General features: G+C 38.9%; 1 long non-coding RNA gene across 1 annotated transcript; it reads right to left on the bottom strand.

Annotated features, from left to right (window-relative positions):
• Positions 1–409: 409 nt before the first annotated feature.
• LOC121634354 lies at positions 410–13,105 on the bottom strand. Its single transcript, XR_006009219.1, has 2 exons — positions 8,650–13,105; positions 410–1,934 (listed from the first exon to the last, which is right to left on the bottom strand). It is a non-coding gene; the product is annotated as an uncharacterized LOC121634354 (long non-coding RNA).
• Between the last annotated feature and the right edge of the window lie 1,998 nt (positions 13,106–15,103).

Here is a 15,103-nt window from a genome sequence, read left to right as displayed (position 1 = left end):
GGTCGGTTTTTTGTTGTTGTTGTTTTTATGTTTTTGTTTTAATTTTAGTTTAATTTTATTTATTTATGTTTTACCTCAGCACATGTTTCCTGCTTCATTCATTGAACATTTTGACCTTTGACTGAACGTTACTCTTTTGATTCAGAGCTAAATTGAGATCTTACCTTGAAAATCTCAATCAACTACTTTTGTTTTATAGCAGGATATAGGCCTAAAGTGCATATATATATATATATATATGCACTTTAAAGCCTTAATCCTGATAAAGGTAAGCTACAAAAGCTTATTAGATTAATATTACAGCATGTGATGAGATGATTTAGGGGATTACAGAATAAATTACCATTTCCAGAATATTCCAAAACATTGCTGTCAAGTCATCACCACAAATATCAAACTCCACTCATTAAGTTGCTCTGCCATTATTTATTATCCAGCCAATATATCATTATTGAAGAAAAGCATACATGCATACTGCTAAAACAGAACATTTATACTATCTTTACAGAACTGGGTAAAAATCTGTAAACTGATGCTATTCAATGTTACGGCTCAGTACCACTTACCCATTTCCTAAAATCTTTGAAATCGAATGCCAGTCTTTTGTCTGCCTTTGTAAATAAGACTGTCCCATTTTGTCCTCAGTAGAAAGGTGATAAGGAAGTAAGTGTGATCTTGTGATGTATTGCTGCCCTCCAGGGAAGGCAGTAGGTTGTATAGTTAGCTCCTGATGGGGTAAAATCACAACCCTGAAACCACACAACCTACTACCTCACCCTGTGCGAACACCATGAGTCACCCAGGTGGGTGGGGAGAGGAGGTAGACTTGATGTTTTGTGCAGAACTCCTTTGTTACCATTGGATAATGGAAGACAAAACTACTTTGTTATTACAGAGATACAGTTAGGTACACGTGTACTTTACTGGAAAAAAATTAATATTAATGTCCACAATTTATAAAGCACTAAGTCACAGCAAGAACAATTTAAATACTTAAGACTTACAGTTCATCTGTCAGAACAATCCAAAAATCTTTTACTTTAAATAGCAATTTACATAAAATCATTAAAAAATGTCTGATTATGACAAATTCTCAATGATGAGCAATAAAAATGAACATCCTACACAGTAAACATCGCTGGTATCTAACTTGCCTGCTTTTCCGCTACATTAACGTTTACTTTATTAAAAACAATAAGTTGAATTGTAATCAGATTATAAAGAAATGTCCACAAAATCTGTTTCTCACTTCACTGTAACACTTGGATGAAACGTTTAATGAGTCCAACTCCAAATGAAGATTTTCTTTGAAGTCATATTTCTTTTTGGAGTAATGATGAAGATAATGATGCCTTAACAGTCGCTTCAGGAAAGACAGTAAGTTGTATAGTCATCTGACAGCTTGGGAATGACCCTAAAACTATACAACCTACTACCTCACCCCAAAGGACCGTTTATCTGCTGCAAGCATCTTTTAGTACACAACTGATCTTTGACCTGAAGGAACACAAAACAATAGAAAACATTTTCAACTGATTTGTTCATTTTAAACAAGGTCAATTGTATGACAAACAAAGATGATAATGGGTGTTTATTTTTCCCAAATCTGGGGCAACATAAGCACTATAAGATGTAACATTAGGGCGAATCAAACAGCTACAGAACATTTTAATATAAATATTAATTTTTCATTTCTATCAATCTACTGTAAACCTGAGCTTCCAGAAACTGATGCAAGAATAAAAAAAAAAAAAAAAAAACTGCAGCTAGATGTTATCATTAACAGGTCTTCATGCATTAATTGTTGCAATTCAAATAATGTAGTTAGAATACTTCCTGTGTGTCAGTAGGAACTGGCAGGTCACCAGCCCCCAGCGGCATCAGGTCTGTGCAGTCTGTCAGCTTCCCTCCTCTCGGGTTTCTTCATCTTGAAGCTGACAAATGAGAAGAGAGAGTGAGCCGGAGCCATGTGTCCAAAGGTCAGACTTTCACTTCTTGTCAGACACATGAGTGAGTAAATCTGCACACGTCATGAATGATGGGCGTAGAGAGTGTCACCTGAGCTTGTGTCAGAGTTTATGTGTAGACGCCTGCATACGCATGCACACGGACACTTGGAGAGTAATTGTCTTCTGTCTGTATAATTTATGAACATCCTGTTTGGCTGTGTGTGTTACCTGCTAGTTCAACTACTCCACGAGTAAGAACACTAACAAAAAATCAACTGTGCAAAAACTTAAAAACAGCTCATTAAATCCTCCAACTATTTGTGAGGCTTTACTTGCAACACATTTTTGTACAAATGAGGACCATTAATATGTCTGTGTGTTTGGCTGAAAGGTCATGCAGGCAGGTTGTGGTGGTTTTGGGGAGTTTCCTGAGTGAGACAGAGGAGGTTGTGGCTCCGCTGTGGTTTCCTCTTGAGCTATATAGCGACAGGGGATCGAGGTAGGCTTGGACCCATAAAAGTGAGTCACTGCATTAATTTCTCTAATGTACATGCACAAGTGTGCATCAGTTTGTGGCTGTTTTATTGCAGGTCGGTTATACCTTATATGCCACACAAATCTCTATATGAGCTACTTAATGTCCAGGTCTGTGAGTTAGACCTGACTGCTACTCGCTCCTTAACTTGCACTGCTAAAATGTGCAAGCAGAATGTTGCATAAGAACTTTTATTTAAGGAGCATTCACACCGACCTTTTTGAATAGAATTCTACTCCATTTGCTAAGAAAGTCCACTTTATTTGGGTAATTGTGAATGTGCAAACAAACTCTGATTCGGATTAAAGAAACAAACAAAGCAAATTTAAACAACACATATGGAAAATAATTTTTTCAGCGCTTGAGGACATATATTAGGATGTCTGAAATCATTGTAAACTCCAAAATTCAGGGGAAAAAAAGCCTGGCATTTGTTTTATGTCCCCTATTTTAAAAAATTTGACAGACAAGGAGCCGTTCAGATTTTTTTGTGTAAACTTGCATCCACGATTTGGAGCTGAATAACTTTAACATCAGATGATGCTGCATTCACTGTATTTCAGAAATGGGAATAAACTCGCCTCTTGCTTTTCTACAAACATCACATCTCACAATCATCTATATAATTCACTTAGCTGACAAAATAAATGAGCAGATTATGCTCTGCCAGGTGTTTTTGTTGATGTTTTATATTTGGACAAAGAAATCTTATCAAGGTTCTTTCATTTTTGGATTTTTGATAATCTGGTTTTCAGTCAGTTCAGTCTTAAAGAATTGTTGTTAAAAATGCAATATCAGTTAAATACTGAAATATTAGCAATAGTTCTTAATGTAAGCTGCTATAAATGTTAACAAAACACGGAGGAATGGAGCAACAAGGAAGTCCTGGGTTACTTAATACCCCTAAAATGATCCACCTGAATCAAAGTGTAAATTAATGGAAGAAAAATGAGCAGCTGCAGTGTTTCTGTGTTATTTGACCAAAGCAAGTCACAAATATTGCATTCAAACCTGAGTAAACTGTGTCAGCCTGGTAAAATAAGACATAAATCTTCTTTAAAGGGCTGCTTCAGGTAAATAACTCAAAAAAGTTCCAGTGATATTCGTACTTTCTCTCAAATGTAAAGACAGAGTTATCGTTGGTACACGCAACATTCAAAATTAATAATTTAAAAAAACAGTTAAAAGTTGTTTTTGCTATTAAATTAAAACTGCTATAATGAACGCTACATCTCCCAAAGAGGTATTTTAAAAACGTATCAGCTCAATGCATACATTTTTATAACTATATTTTTAAAGAAAATTAATGTTTTTGGTAAATCTTGAGTCGTTTTGATTAACTAACCTTTTATTACTGACTCTAACCTTAAATTGCTAATTTCCTAAACTTTTAAGGTGTTAAATTAAGCTTGTTTATCTTTTTCTTATGCCGACTTTAAAAGATATGAGTAGACGGAACAGTTGTACAATTCAAAGCAGCTTTTTACAAACTAAAGTTAATTTTATTATTAACTAAAACGAGATGTGACGGAGGGATTCTTTGTGGTCATGAACTTTCAAAATATTTCCAGAAGAAATATAGTCCAACATTTTGGATTCAGGGCGACATTAATAGCAACATCATTGGACTGTTCGGACTGATCCTGTTATTCATTAGTAGTCTGTGTGCTGGAGGATAGGAATATGGCTAAAAATTAAGCAAAACTAATTGCTGTTTTTTAACTTAACAGCAAAAAAGGAAAACAATTGATTTGTTTGATTTAAATTTCACCACTGTAAAAAAAAAAAAAGAGAGAGAGAGAACATGGGAAAATAATTCATGACCCTGAATCAAAGCCATGACTGTATTAGTGTGGGAGTCTGCTGATCATTTCTTTATCCAAAATAACTCAGCAGGGTCACATCTCAGACAAAAATCTGATATCAGTGTTATCGATATGAACTTTAAAGCTTAAAGCTTGAGCACTACTTATTCTGAGGTTACCCTATCAAGCCGCTGTAGTTTACCAAAACCACCAACAGGTGTCATGTCTCTCCAAGGATGCAGAAAAGAGTGTCCAGAGCTGCAGGTTCCCGTGACAATGAGGCCATTGTGCAATTCCGGGGTGCCAGCCGGTGTGCCCTCGTGTACGGTTTCCCTCTAATCTTCATTTGACCTTTAGGATGACAGTTTTTCTTTCCCCTTCTTTCCTGACTTATTTTCTTTGAGGAGATTACCTTCAAACTACAGCACAGACTTCCTTATTCAGATTACGACACACACAAGTTGCCTGAGCCGATTTTGACAGACGTATCACTTGTCACAGTCGCAGTTTAGATAAACTAAAGTCAAACTGGAGATTATGTTATGTGCCTGCAGGGAGCTCAAAGAAGAAACCAAAAGTTGCATTTTCCTCCTTATAGAGCAACCTGGAGAGACTGTGGACGGACAATTCAGCAATGTGTTGGCATGCAAAAAACACACACACTTGAAAAATGTTAAATATGTCTAAGATTTAAACATCAATAAATCAAAATGTAAAAAAAAAATTACATCTCCAACCAACTTTAAAAATTATCTATAACCAGGAAAACAACGGCCATTCCTAAATAATGAGACTGTAAGACGTAAATACACAGTCTGCACACACACACACACTCACACACACACCAAGGTGTCCATGTAGCACACAGGTCATAAAGCTGCATGTGTCATTAAGGCTGATGTCCCAGATGTTACAGTGATCATGGCTCAGAATACTGTAGCTGAATTTAGACTAGATGAAGTCATATTACCACGCAGAGGCCAGCACTGAAGAGGCTTGCATTCAACTCTCACTCCAGAAAATCACATGCAGATTTTATAAGCCAGTGTCAGTACAATTACAAGCTCAGCTTTGGCTTTTTTTTAACAACTATTTTAGTCTTCTATAATTAACTCTTTTATTAGTGCCATTTCCTTTTAGTTTCTAGAAATTTTGTGTGTTTATTCTATTGAAATGTAAACAAGTGCAACTTAGATTTAGAAATGAACACGAAGCAAAATGCACCAACCATAAATGCTGGATTTGTTTACTTAAAACTTTTTTTTAAAAATGTTTTCATAGTGAAATTTTATCAGTGTTAAATTATGTCACTAATTATGGGTGTTTCTTTCACGTACACACACACACACACACACACACACACACACACACACACACACACACACACACACACATAAATATAGACAGTATTGTTCACACATTTCAGAAAAAAAAACCATTAGAAAGCATAATTCCAGAAATTTCAAACAATTAAAATAAATAATTTAACATTTATATCTTTACATATATATATATATATATATATATATATATATATATATATACACATATATATATATATATATATATTACACATATATAACACAGATTTAAAAAAAAACATTTTCTAAATTTATAGCTAAATTTAAGCATTTAAAACAACCATCTACATACCTGAAAACTTGATACGCTCACATATGCATGCACGCATGCATACACACAAACACACACACACACACACACACACACACACGCTCCAGGATTTTATAAACATGTAAATAATAAAGTGTCGGGTTCTTACATTAAAAGCTACTTCATTTAAATTTTTTCTACCAAAACTAAACTATCGATTCCTTTTCTCTTCCCTCACACACTCAGTGTGACAAAACAGTAACTGACCTCTAAGTGAATATAAAACACCATGAGCAAATAAGAGACCTCATTCCCCATCTGGTGTGATGGAATATAAATTTGAAGTGTTTTTAAATGCCAAACTGAAACAAAGAATCATTTTATGTATGGCTCAGTCCTTTCTAAAATGTGCCTTGGTAACTTTTTAATTAGTGTGTGCCTCTGTATCATACTAAAATGCACCTGTGTGTATTTAAGGCTGTTTGGCCCTCTGCAGTCTATGCACTCTGAATGTGTGTGTGTGTGTGGTGTGTGAGTGTGTGTGCATGTGAAAGCTCAAAGGAGGAGGCTGTGCCCTGCACTCCTTGGAAGAGGCGTGGGAACCCCATTCATCTTAGGAGCCTGGGTTCATTGTGGGGTACATAGCATCAAATGTGTCTGGGTGTCTCCCTGTATGTGTGTGTGTGGAGAGCCCTGTGTGTCTGGCACAATGTGGTGGTCTTTGTGTTTTAATGTCTCTTTTTTTAATGATATGCAATAGTGAAATGTTTATTAATATGACCTTTATGCTAGACGTTTGCATGAAATCCACAATGCTATTTATTAGGAAAACAATGTAGGACTTTTTAAGGGAAAACAAAAGTGTGCACTGCATAAAAACTACCAAAAAAATTATCCTCTCGACTAAAAATTCTTTTAAATTCCAATATCTAAGTTGGTTTGTTGTCACCATCATATCAGGATGGAATATTCTTTGCAGGCCTGCTAACATTTTGTGAAAATACACTGCAAACCTTTTTTTTATAATTGAAGATCTGCACAGACTTAAAACATGAAATCCTCAGTATAAAAGATGCAACGCAAAAAAACACCAAGCTTTAAACCATTCGTTTCCATGAAGCACGTATTGTAAACTACAAAGCGGCTGCGCATACGCATTTGTACTTCACTGTATATTCAAAATATCTGTTGAACAGAGCTGCACGAATAAAGTGGGGGAGAGATGAAAGAGAAATAAGGGTGACCCTAACCCTTAAACAATTACATCCTAGATTTGCTTCCACTGCAGTTTTACTGCAATTTGTGAGGTTTCCAACAATGATTCTCTCCTTGTCCAAATATTGCTCATTTAACTCAAAATTTCGCCCAACTGAGGTCCTCAGAAGAGGGTTTTGATGTGCTGAATGTGGGAAGCGACATCAGGACTTCTTGTGAGGGTGACAGTGATGGAGATGCTGGTGCCAGGCCCTGTACTGTGAGAGTGGCGGATGAATAGGCCCGTCAAACGTAGGATGTAAGTGGGATGACTAGAGCTATCTATGATGACTCACACTGCCTCCACTCCTACTTTTTGGTCATGGTTGACTCTGATGTGTTGAGGTGCTTAATATAAAGCCATATCTAAAGTCAGTTTCGGGAAAAATGCAAGATTTTTAATTAGCAACCATTAGAAAAACCGTTTTTTGGGATATAATTAAAACACGCTGTGCTGTATGGCGCTGATGAGGGGTGTGGCACCATTCAGTTTTTTAATTATGAAGAAAATCTCATCTAATGCAGGCAAAATTAGAGCTGATATTCTTCCGCTGGGAAGAAGCAGATCTGCTATATATGCTAATGACAACTTGGTCTTTCTCACTGCGTTATTAAAGCGTATTGCTTTTCGATCACAGCACACCTCTGAAATAATGTGTTCATGTTGTTTTAGGTTAGTTAAACCTTGCAATTATAAATTCAAACTAAACAAGAAAGGATCAACAGCTTAAAACCATAAAGCATTTGCTTTTGCATGTAAGAAAAATAATTTCAAAGAAAACAAATAATTACTTATTTAAGCTGGCGCATATTTAAAAATCTAATGAACGATCCTGAAGGCCTGTTCTGGCTTTATTAACACTATGTGGAGCCACGTGTCAGCATAGATCCATTTTCAAATACTTAACCGTCTAATATGGATAATAAACCTTGTGCATATGTACCAAATGAAGGTTTAATGACAAACCCCACTACGAGAATCATGGTTAATAGTTTTCTGAAAGCTGACTAGAAGAGAAAAGTAAAAAGAAAGGCACGCAGGGTCTTAGAGAGAGATAGAGCGCTGGTGTAGGGCTCGGCCTTGTGCTAGCAGGCCCTGTCTGGCCCTCAGCCCAACATTGCAGCACTAGTCTCTGTTTGCTCCCTCCAAAATGGTCTTTCACATCCACAAAAGGCCGATCTGGAGAGCGAAACTCAAGGTAGGAATGCTTCAGAGAAGAGATGACCATGGTTTCATCTAAACATCAAAAGCCAGGCTACATTTCCCTTGGTTTGCCTATATTTAGTTAATCCTCCTCTCACTGGATAGTCATGCAGCCCTAAAGGAAACAACGGCCAGGCAGAATGTTTAAACATGCAAACATGGACATCATGTCAAACGATGTAGTTCCCAGCATTCGTTTTGGTAAAGAAAACCTCGGCATATGTGCATGCCTCACACACAGAAGTACACACACACACTTACCTCCACACCCACACGGGTTCTTAGACTTACCCACTGAGACTTTGAGGGAACTGGTAGACTCCACAGCAATCAGCTACCCAGGAAAAATCTTTGCCATTCATTGTGCCAGACCGATCAGTAGTTGCACACAGTATGCCCACATATCCTTCCTGTAAAGAAGGGCACAGACGGAGCTCGGCTTCAGTCACACAGCTCTGCACTCCCTGCAAGGAGTAGGCGGGCACACCAACGAGAGACCCATTTAGAGTCCCAGAAAGTATCAGCCTCCCTGTCTGCCTCAGTGCCTTTTCTATATGTCTGTCTACCCCTCTGTTAGGGATTTACCCTGACAGTCTGAGCACCTTGCCCCAAACCAGACTCTACGCCTCCTCTAACCTCAGCTAACCGTTTTCTAATATTCACCAGCCAACCCATCTCGCTCTCCACTGTCCTCTACCCCCAAGTCTGAGACTGTCAGGACCCGCCACAATGGGGAGGCCATGTGGGTTTCCCATGGAGTCGCGTGTTCCTCCCGTCTGGCAGTTAACAAGGCTTTGAATGAGGAATGTTAGCAAACAGAGCTGCTGAATGTCGGATGAATGCTACACCAGACAGCCAGTCAGATCGCAGCTCTGGCCCGGGCATATGAATAATGCAGAAGACTCGGCAGGGAGGAGAGGAGGAATGGCTCCTCCTCCCGTTGCCTCTTCCCAACTCCAACAGCCCCTCCTCTTATCCCCGCTCAAAACTCAAATGCCTTCACGGGAGCAAGAGAGCCAAGAGATATGGGGAGGGGGGGGGGGGGGGTTCAAGATTTCTGCTGCTGCTCACTCATGCAATTAAAAAAAAAAGTCCGCCATGAGGAGGATAGTAAGACATGTGTTATTACAGATCAGTTCTCGGAACATGCAAACTCTTCACCATAGCTGGGAATGATCTCTCCATTTTTTTTTTTTTTTTTTTTTTTTTTTTTTGGCTTTTTGTGTCTTTTGTTAGGAATTGGCACCTGTCCCAGAAAAAGCCCCATCGCTGCTCCACCCTCCTGCTCCCCTTTCACTGGAGACTGCCCATGAGAGGGAGAGGGAGCATGAGGAGGAGAGGGTGGGGCAGATAACCAAAAGAAGGACAGGTTTACACAGATGGAAGGTGGAGGGGAGAGAAGATAAGACAGGAAAATACAAGAGAAATGATCTGCCGAATTCGAGATAAATTCTCAGGCAACACAAAACCAAGCAGCTGGTCCTTGAATATCGTCTTCGTCCTCAGCTACGGTAAGGACAAGAAAAAGGAGGCATGGCGAGCCATAAAGAAACACATGCTCAAAAGGTCTTTGCATCTCAGTAGGGAATAAAGCAAAACCACTGATTCTGTCAAGTCCAGTTTCTCCATACTGATAACCCCAAAGAAGCAAAATCTAAACCAAATACGTGTGAAAACAAAGGTTCCCAAAAACAACTCCACAAATGGTGCAGCAATGTTGAAAAGGGAGTAAAGCAGAGCCACTTGTTGCATGATACTGAGGAACAGATCTTGCCGAGAGAAGTGAGAGCAGGCAGAGGGTTAAAATCCTGGGTCTGGGAGTAGTAAAAGATCCCTCCCTCTTTTGGCACAGAGTAACTAAAGGGGAGGGCCAGCCTGTTGAAATAGCAGCAGAGCGTTTTTCCCCTATTTTTTTTTTTTTTTTTTTTTTTAGAGCTGCAGCGTCCTAGTCTACCCTCTCGCATGTGGCCAGGACCCAGGGAGAGAAGAGGAGGAGAGCGATGGATAGAAAAAGAAGCGAGAGCTAAGGGGTGGGGGGCGCAGAGAAGGACGGGAGAAGAGCTGTGAGTGGAGGAAAAAGAGCTCAGCTGATGATGAAATAGGACGTAAGGGAGTGTGTGCGCAGTACGTGTTTTCATCACTGGCTCTGTACGATGTGCATGCGCACAAAGGCAGGCAGGGTGGGAAGAGCTGGGGGGGGGGGGCATTGTGCTTGTCCTGAGGAGGATACATACTCAGAAATGATTAAAGGATTCTGGGACAACTTACAACACCTAACTTTGAGGCTGAAGGGAAATATTAACAATGAATCTGAGAGTTATATCTACCATTTGATCTTACAAAAAGTTTCAGACAGCAAGGAACAACACTCCCCTTATAAAGGCCAGAAAGAATGTCAGGTATGATGACTAGAATTTTGATTACTGCCTCTTCCTGCTAAACACAGGAACATTAATGAGCTACACGGACTGATTTGGCACACGATCAAAGTCATATAAGCACCTGGGTGCGACCGGTCTGCCACGATTGCAACAATGAACCAAGCTGTAAAATCCTGTAATATTTACCGCATTGCGCCTGCCATGTGCCATTACTAGGCCACCCTCGCCCTCCTGCAAACTGCAGCAGTGCTACTGCATGCGAACAAGGAGAAGAGAAATGTCGGGCAGTAACCGAACGATAAAATGGACTCTGCTGATGACTCTGCTCGTGTCCTGCACCCTCCTCCTCCTCCCCCTACCTTCCCCTTTAGTGTCCAGCCTGTTCTGTCTCCCACCCTTTCTTGTCCTCTCAGTAGCACTGCTATAGCATGCAGTAATAAACAGCTCTGCTATGACCAACTAGTGCTTGTTTAAACTTACATAAGGAGGATTTCTTTAAGTTTTTGGTACCAGATACTAACCCTGCTGTCTTTCACTTTCTCCCTGTGTCACACACACCTACTAACCGTTGGATGAGCATGTTGAAGGTTACACTGGTCTGGTTACCGTCATCCACCCCACCCCCTCAAGAAAAACGTGTCTGTAGCCGAAATGTTGTAAAACCTTGTAGCTGCAACAGATTTCCTCATGGCAAAAAACAACTTTCTGTCTTTTGGATGCAATTCCCCTCCCAAGCTTTCCGAAAAGAAACCAGAACTCCAACACCAGTTTTTTTTTTTTTTTTTACCCTTTTCTTTCCCTAAAGTAGCAGATGTACAAAAGAGAGGGGGAAAGAGAAAACTGTCCCACTAAATGATGGATCTCACATCATGGAGAACAGCTAATCAGTCTTGATTGCAATCTATCTTCACAGCTCAGTCTTAGGAAGACAATGAAAAAAAATTAAAGGAATGAAAGGCGGAAAACCCTCCACATATTGACTGAACAGTTTTTTCATGCATGTTTAGACCAGGGAAAAGTAGACGAAGAACAGTGCGAGTCTGAGCAACTGAGCACAAACTAATATGGTCGCTTGGTTAGTTGCAGTCTCCTTTTCCTCCTCACTCTCTGTCTTGAAGGCTGAAAGAAAAGGCGTTACATTGCTGCCTATATTTCTACCTCAGAGGACAAATTGTAGAGAAAAATAGAGTAAAAGAGTGCACTTGTCTAACTCTCAGCTTTTCACAGTCTCACATAAAACTTAACTTCTTTGTGTTGTGTGTAATACTACTGTACCATCCGCATAACAAAGCGAGCCAAAGGACAAACGCAAACTTTTGAAAAAACAAGTGAGACCAAAATCAGATTACCAGGGTAAAACAATAGCCGACTGATCATTTTTATATACTTTATCAGGAAATTAATGCTCTCTTGTCCCCTGATGAGAAAAATAGGTCGAGCACCAAACACTCATCAGCTTGAATCCTGTGACGTCACATCTCGCCACGTTTTTTAACCAATTGCAGTCGCTGCAAGCATAAAACGCCACCACAACTACAAGCTGAATATAAATCAAACAAAAGAGTAGACAAATGCATGGTTCATCTGTAAAATGTCGAGTTCCTTAGCTCCTGATCCTCTAAGACACTGTTTCTGCAAGTCAGTTGTTTACCATCCAACATGTGGCAGGAATTCAAAAAACTTGGCAGAGTCTCTTACACCGTACGTCGTGGAGAGTTCATTTGAGGATAAGGCTCTGGTTTTGGCTCAGCTGCCAACTTATGACACTGAAGCCCTCTGCACGGCCTCGCCCTGCAGGAGCGGCCTGCGTAATGCTACCATTGATGAAAATCCAATATTAACAACCTCATTTATAACATCTCTATGAGTCTATAACTGAAATTGCTTATCTACTCCTTCTACCTCCAAGTTAGAATCAGACTGTGCTCTGCCTTGCTACAGCTTTAATGTCAGTGTCTAAAAGCATATTTTAATATTGAGATCAGAGGAACATGCAAATTATATGTATATTCCAAGTGGAGCACAGAAGAAATAAAAACCAAAAGGTTCAAGCTAAATCAGCAAGAATCAGAGATTTTAAAAAAGGGAAATTCAAAATAAAGCTATGTAAAATAAACGTAACACTGTGAAAATGTCACTGATCCTCATGCTGAACAATGGCAACAAAGCAACAAATGTCCCAGAATATAAATTAATTATAACTCCTGAGCTCAAACAGTGGAACTGTTGAGTCATTTCACACCCCCTGTGCTGTCACAGGTGAGCCGTCCCACATAACTACACAAACTTTAACATCCACTCTAAATAAAGTGCACACAGACACATGTACTTCTCAGAGTAGTGGGGAAAGTAAAACGAACTATAGTTTTGTTTAAAAAGAAAATACAGATAGAAATTAAAACATAACTTGCAGCCACAGAAACAATTAACAAATTGCAGGTTAGATGTAAAAGAGAAATTATAATAAAGATAATAAAAATCTAATACACTGAATTTTTCTGTCAATTACTTCTACTGTTTAGGTGACAGTGAATACAACGCTGTGAAATGAGTAGAGTCGCCTGCAAACAACAGTAAAGATTAGTGTGGGCCTCACCTATGTGAACTTCAATAATTGCACATTATTGAATTTATTTAGAAAAACAAAAAAAATTGATTTTATTTGAAGACTCAAGATGCTCCCCTGAACAATAAATACTTACAAAGATAACCCTTAAGCCTGTAGGTTACAGCTATCTATACATTCACACACTGGTAAAAACACATGCGCTTCTTCCTCTATTCGGTGACCTGATCGGCGGGCTGCCTCCCTCTACAAGGTGGTCTGCCGAGGGGCCCCTCAGCAGCACGCGCCTCAACAACTTCTCTGTTACAACTGTGACCCCTAAGGTCACTTTCTGAAGGGTTCTGAACAAAGGTGACGACCCTGGGGTCAGAAGTGTAGCGCCGGGGGCAGGCCCGGGCCCCGCGGCAAAGGGAGCGTGCTGTTTGCTTTGAAAGGTAAGGATCACTAACACAGAGGCCTAATAAGGATTAAGGGGCCATCTCCTTTGGGATGTCACTCTGGGGCCTCATACATCAATCTCTATTAACCTCCATGACCTCTGGCAGCCATTATGGGGCTACGGGTCACAGTCGCTCGCGCTGCGGAGCTATAAAACCAAATGTTACGTGTAGCCTCTGACTCAAGAGCCGCTGATTACTTGGACAAATTGTTTGAACAGATAAGCACCTTGTCAAATAGGACTCAGTCCTCCTTTTGAGGAGTCATGCCTGTTCAGGCAGCTTTTAACTTGTTGCAGAGGTTAACAGATTTCAGTATTCAAGGAAGGGATACTTTAAGGATTTAAAGCAGTTGTTCGCCATAAGGTGAGCGGCTCCAGTAATAAAACAGGAGCTTAGAAGGTGATACCAAAGAAGTTAAATCTATTTAAAGAGAAAAAATATATATAAGAGCTAAAGATTTTTTTCATTCACACATAAAACCAGAGAAGACTTGATAAAACTTTGATAGTAGCAGACAAGCAAGAACATTTACAAAATGGAGGATAAGAGACAAGATGGCGTCCTGAGTGACGCAGCCACTTGTGCCAGGCTGAAAAACGTGTCCATTTCCCATTTTTAAAAAAACTGTGTTGATTGGAGAGCCTCTAAATGTACAAAAATATTTATTTGAACAAAAAAAAGTTTTCACTGCAAGAAAAAGTTATGAACTTCTTTTGCTTTTTTGAAAATACACCTCATTTGTTCACTTCATGTTAAAAAATATGCCCGAAGGACACAGGGGCTAAAATATATTTTAGTTTTTACACAGTTAATAAAACATCAAAGCTCAAATATTTTACTGAAGAGTGAAAAGTTCCTACTACAATAGCTTTTCTTTTTATTAATAAACTTAACAGTGAATTCAAGCAAATACCATTTCAGAAACACTTATCTATATATATTTAGATCTTGACAGACAGACTTAAAATAAATATCACACTGTGCGTAACTAATTATCAAACAGCAAGAAATCCCAGAAGCAAATTCAGATGAGCACCTAAATTATTTCTGTTTTGGAAAAATAACTCTGAATGAATTGTTGGACTAATTTAAAAAAAAAAGAGCAACACTCTTAAAAATAAGGGGGTGTAAAATTAATTTGTAAATTTAAATGTGACCTAATCTGATACAAACCCCAGTTTAAATCTGTTTTCATTCAGACCTCTAAAAGAACAAACTTCTTTTTTTTATTATTTATTTAAGCCATAAAAGCATTGTAATTTTGGTTTTCCTGAATTTGGCCAAACAGAATATTAGAATAAATATGACTTTAAATTATGTATTTATTTTATAAATATATATATATACATATATCTATA

The sequence above is a fragment of the Melanotaenia boesemani genome, chromosome 23, assembly GCF_017639745.1.
Source record: "Melanotaenia boesemani isolate fMelBoe1 chromosome 23, fMelBoe1.pri, whole genome shotgun sequence".
NCBI classification, from domain to species: Eukaryota; Metazoa; Chordata; class Actinopteri; order Atheriniformes; family Melanotaeniidae; genus Melanotaenia; species Melanotaenia boesemani.
The sequence above is the reverse complement of the archived record's forward strand: the minus strand, read 5'-3'. Positions and strand labels throughout refer to the sequence as shown.